This window comes from Octopus bimaculoides, chromosome 1, assembly GCF_001194135.2.
Source record: "Octopus bimaculoides isolate UCB-OBI-ISO-001 chromosome 1, ASM119413v2, whole genome shotgun sequence".
NCBI lineage: Eukaryota > Metazoa > Mollusca > Cephalopoda > Octopoda > Octopodidae > Octopus > Octopus bimaculoides.
The window spans coordinates 188,623,042-188,629,390 of record NC_068981.1 but is presented as its reverse complement, the minus strand read 5'-3'; the positions used below and the strand labels follow the sequence as shown (position 1 = coordinate 188,629,390).

Below are 6,349 nucleotides of genomic sequence, written 5' to 3'. Positions count from 1 at the left end.
ATATATATATATATATATATATATATATAGGCATATATTTTACATACATATATATATATTACATACACACACACACATATATATGCATATGTATATATGCACACACACACACACACACACACACACATATATATATATAGTAATAACAAAGTTACTTTCTTGTGTCTGTACTACAGTTTTACAAACCATAAGATTAATATTAAAGATGGAATGTTCTAAATTTCATGCATTCAATAATTAACCTAAATTAATGGAAAATGGTCTCAGAAGGATAAATACTTGCTCATGGATATTATTTTGATAAATTAAAATTATACTTTTGAGAATCTAGAACATTCCATTAATTGGCTGTTATTAGTGTTCCTGATGAAATTAATGTTCTGGAAATAAGGAATAATAAAGACTTATTTTGAATGGATTGAATGTATAATGTCACTAATGATATCGAATAAGATGATGCAAATTTTAACTTTACAATAAACAAAAGATTGCACAATGAGCAGATTGCAAAGGAATAAACTGTTTATCATACATAATAAGTATTCAAGTTTAAATTAAAAATGGAAATCAGAGGATAGGAAAACGAAAATGAATAATAATATTTTATTTGAATTAAAGTAAAAGTATTTTTCTCTTGTTTTTATTTGCATGCCTTTGCTATTCTACTTATTAGAAAATTAAATATACCAATTTTATAATGAATATGATTAAATGTTTCTCAATTGTAGCTAGATTGACATTTTTACAATTTTACATATCTTATTCCAAACTTTTGTCGACTCACCTATGTTAAAAAAAGGAACACAGTATGAAAGTTAATTAAGCCAAGTTTTGTCTGCTCTACACTGCTTTTCTGCTTTGTGAATCAGTAAATTAAGTAATGGAATGTACAAAGACAAAGAGTCTATATTTACTCTTACACCATTTATTTTCAATACCTCACGGACAAGCTTATAAAGTCAAAAAACCAGCACAGCATGCATGACTTTTAGAAACATTTTAATACACTCTGATTTGTGAAGACATGGAATAAACTACCTGAGTCAGTTGTTAGCTGACAGAATGCTGCATCTTTCACGAATTCTAATCTTCATAAAATTCACCACTACTACCCTTGCCATACCTAAGCACCCTTTCCTCTTATTGTTCTGTTTTTTTTTTGTTTTTTTTGCTTGTTCTTTGTGCTGTGCATGTACATACTTCTAGTTTTTGTTGTTGTCTGTCTGGTTTATGGTTGCTTTGTGGCCCTTCTTTTAACAAATATATATATAAATTATGTATGGATTAGAAGTGCTAAGTTGTACTGTGTACAAATATAAACTTAAGAGTTCAAATATTACTTGAAACCATATTCAAACCTGTATGGTAGCCATTCACGGTATTTTGTTTCACTGTAGAAAAATAGAAGCAAACACAGTTCAAAGCACTGCCTACCCAGATTGAAGGGTGCATGTATTTCAGAGTAGTTATCTCCTCTTCAGTATCAAACAGTGGGAAGTGGAGCACTACAAACCGATGAGAGACCAAGTCTTTCTTAATATGCACACATATATATCATGACTTATACACTGTTCACTTTCCTGACTTTTGTACATAATTCTATGTACTATACATGCACCTTTGATGAGTTGTAATGCACTTGAGTGCTATACACAATAATTTTATTATTATCATTTTCCAGTCAATGTACTGTGACAGGTTGTACTTATCAGCAGTCTGGCCATAATAAAATATAGATAGATTACAAGTGCTAATCTCCAAGAAAATCATCCACTGTATTTTGTTATGGAGAAAAATTCCTGATGTAGACAAATAGGTGTTAACACACAAAGTCAGTTCAAAGAACCTCCTACCAAGATTGATAGATGCATGCATTACAGAGTAGTCATCGCCTCTTCAGCATTAACCACTGGAAAGGAGGGATGCTACAATCTGACATCTATTTGTCTGCAGCAAGAATCTTTTCTCCATGACAAAATAGAGTAAATTGCTTTCTTATGGGTTTGAATACATCTCAAGCATATTTGAACTGGTATCAAATTTATCAATATTTTAAAAGATATTTTAGTAATAACAGAATGTGTATAAGCAATTTATATGTGTTCAAACTCAATATTATCATTTGCCATTTTCCTAATTTAGAATAAGCTTTACCAATCAAATATGAATTAGCTGTGAAGACATACAATGATAATATTAGTAATAAAACTGATCACTCAGAACTGCTACCAGCCAACCAATCAACCAGTAAAATAAATTAATGTTCTTTAATAAGCTTGATATATTGCACACTGTGTAAAATTAGGGAATTTTCAAAAACTGTTTTTTTTTTTGTTGTTTTTTATAGAAGTATAGGCTTTTTGTGTAAAATGTACATGAAAAAGAAGACACCTGAAAATGATGGGATAATTGATAGATTAAAATGTAAAGTACAGATGAACATAAAATGTGTTTGATATTCCAATAGCTTTTAAAGTCAAAAATATTTTCTTAATAACAAATTATTCTTATATAAATATATTAGTAGACTAATATTCTAAAATTTATGATTATAAACATCAAGCTGTTATAAATGTAAGCTCATTTGAAATCTAAACATGAAATGGATAAAGAACATTTAAGTTACCATATTTGTTGTGAGATATAAAAAATAAAATGAATTTTCTCAAACCTACTAACTTCCAATAATTCTCAATAAATTTCTCTCTTTAAGAACATTTACCTCTGAAACTGAAACTTGTAATTCTATATTGTAGCAAAATTGTATTAAAATATTATCAAATAATCTGATCAATAATAAAAAGAATGTTATGATAAAATAATTCGTTTTAATGTTCTTTTAAAATATATCTATAGAAAACTGGAATGATTCTAATTTGGTAGGTACATTCTACTAAAGCAGGGAAAATATGGATGGCATACTTTCAGAGGAAGAAGAAAAGCTTAATACTAAATACTTTGGGGAAGAATTTTTTGGCATTATTAAAGGAGTAGCTAACTAATTTACCTTGAGAAATGTATGACTCAATATATTATATCTTATCATCTTGGTTCACTGCAAACAAAATAAAAGCATATTAATTTTTCTCATTGATATATTATTTCAGGTTGTTATCTCCATAATTTAAATATCTTATTTATTTTTAATATTTCTATTTACATAATTAAATTTTCTTAATAGTTAATGAAGATTATTTGCCTTTCAATTAATTTTTCTCTTTTTCAGCAGAAGTATTTCAAACTGGTATGAAAATCTATACTATGGCGATCGACATGTTAAATTCTGAATAAATTGTTTCTTTTTTCAAATTTTTATTAGCTTTTAAGAAAATTATTCAAATTTTCTATGCTTGAGTCATCTATGCTATTTGATTTGAATAACATAAATGTCTTAAAATAGTTTTAATGGCAAATATCACTTCAGATTTGTAAAGCTCATTAAATGAAATTAACTGTTCAAATATTTTTGGAAATAATTTTTAATAAAGCAATCTGAACTACTACAAATCCTTTTTTCATTTTCAGGGATTACATTACAAACATTTCACAGCAAAACCTTTCTCTCTCTCTCTTTTTTTTTTTTACAAAGGACTTATCATCTTCATAAATATTACCTTCTATGCACAAAAGCTATTCACATAATTTTTAAGTAACAAACATAAAAATGAAGAGATGAATTATCTTTTTTACACTTCTCTGGCCTCTGAACTCACACATCCTAGTGGAACTCATTAATTGTCTTACGTTACCAGCATATCATTTCCACTGTGCTTATCATTTGAATACAAAATACCTGCAACATCACCCACATCCTTCATAAGTGAAAATTAAGAATTCCAGAGGAAATTCTGTAATATGACAGGAAAACTAAATCCGGTAATTTAATATTTTAACCCTTTTCCTGGCGACTTTTTTTTGAGAAAACATTTCATTTTCAGACAAATTTTTTTATTAGACGAGCTTGCACTTTCATCTGATGTATCCAAGTGTCTAATAAAAAGTTCATACTCATTGTCATCTTCTGAGCTTCACATCTGGGTGTAACTCATAAAAAAAAACCAGATAAAAACTGAGAAATGCCAAGAATTGATTTATAAACTTGTCTGTGGTTGTTTTTGAAATATGATTTGGACGAGTTTGCTCGTCGCACTCTGAAAAAGACAAATTGGGTAAAGACAAGTTAATTAGTCTTTGCTGGGTAAAGGGTTAATTGGAAAAGAAAATATTTCCTTACTCATAAAATATCATCCAAATTCATAAAATGATAACACTGTTGAGTACAGAAGTAATTCTTGATGAATAAAATTTAGAGATTACAGTTTCTTCCTAATGTTTTACATTTAATTTTCTAAAACATGGATCTGACTGAGAAAGTTATTTAGAGTAAGTTATATGGGAACGCAGCTGAAAGCAGGTGGTAAGCTCCATCCAGGGCTAAATACAGGGATGAGTCTGATAGGTGACAAGTACCATGAAGGAAATTTGAAAAGGTCAGCTTTTTGTAAACAGTGTCATAAAACAAAACTCACTTCATAAGACACGTCAGTAGAAAGATGAAACTCATCTGCATGATTGTCTCAATATCTTTTCTACTATAGTCACAAGGTCTGAAGTTTTGGGGGAAGTGATGTTAGTTGGTACATAATTCATTGACCCTGAAAAGATGAAAGTCAAAGTCGACCTCAGTGTAATTTGAACTCAGTGTAAAGATGGATGAAATCATTATTTACATTTGACGGATATTTGTCCTCATCTTGTTTGTTGTTAACATAACGTTTCGGCTGATATACCCTCCACCCTTCATCAGGTGTCTTGGGGAAATTTCGAACCTGGGTTCTCATTCCTAAGCTATTTTTTGATATTATTATTATTATTCAGGTCACTGCCTGGAATCGAACTTGGATTCTTGGGATTAAAAGCGTGGGCTACTAACCCCAAGATTCTGAGTTCAATTCCAGGCTATGAATTGAATAATAATAATAATAATAATAATAATAATAATAATAATAGTAATAATAATAATAACAATAACATCGAAAAATACCTTAGGAATGAGAGCTCAGGTTCAAAATTTCCCCAAGACACCTGATGAAGGCTGGAGGGTATATCAGCCGGAACGTGTTAACAACAAACAAGATGAGGACAAATATCCATCAAACGTAAATAATGTACATAATTCCTCATCTCTTAAATACAGAACTGGATGAAGTCATCACCACCACCACCATCATCATTTAACGTCCGTTGTCCATGCTGGCATGGGTTAGAATTTTGTTTGGTGTACTAGCGCATGATTATCTTAATATCAAGACTGCTAGAAGAGACTAGAAGATGAATCACAGATCTTCTAATTTTACAAACTGATGCCAAACTATTCCTTTTGCTACATTACCTCATGAATTGCATCTTCAGATGAGTGATTCTTACTGAAGACTTAAGAAGACCAATGTTACCACACCAGCATTGAAAGATCTCCATTCAAGCTCCCAAAACGTTTTGATTCTAAGTTCAACAGGCTTCTTTAATGAAAGGGAGCAGCTCCCTATATATAACCAATATATCTCCTATATGATGCTGCTCATGTCTAGAATAGAGTTGTTCCAATAATCTGCAGAAATCTTAATTCCATCCAGTATAAAATCCTCCATTTGATTGACATTCTTCAGTGATTGCACTGGTTGCAGCGATTGAAATGATTTCACCGACTGCAGTTAGTGCATTGGTTTAATGGTTCACTGCTTTATTGATTGCACTGATTACAAGGATTCTGTGCTTGCATTGATTTGCTGATTGCACTTAATCTCCATGGCTCTAAATGTCTATTATTAACCTCTTAACATTGCTGTGCCCTTCCAAAAATACAAGCTGCACCATTTCTGTTTTGTTCATTTCTTCAGTTCAGTATCTTCATGTCTACAGACCAATCAAGTTTATTAACTTGCATTAGCATGTGCAAAAACCAAAAGCCAAAAACCCTACCTTAACTATTTTTATTAGTACTTTTATATTGGCATATATATATATAGAATTTAGAGAAAAACCGCTATTAAATAATTCAGTAATGAAGAATATAATTCATACCCTCCAGAAAATAAATATATCCTAAACACCTTATTCTAAAAATACAATATAGTACATAAAAACAAAATAACTAGTAAATGGTATACCATATATTCATTTTCTGGAGGGTATGAATTATATTTTCGTTACTGAATTATTTAATAGCGGTTTTTCTCTAAATTATATACATATATTTTATATTTGGAAATTTGATTTAGTTTTGCTAAATTGAATTTTTTTCCCTGTAAGTTTGGATTTTATTCCCTAAAATTATTATTATTATTATTAT

General features: G+C 29.8%; 1 protein-coding gene across 13 annotated transcripts in view; it reads right to left on the bottom strand.

The window, feature by feature from the left end:
* Positions 1 to 6,349, bottom strand: part of LOC106875208 (dual specificity calcium/calmodulin-dependent 3',5'-cyclic nucleotide phosphodiesterase 1A) — a 1,568,460-nt gene that overhangs the window by 382,326 nt on the left and 1,179,785 nt on the right. The gene's annotated exons all lie outside the window — the stretch shown is intronic.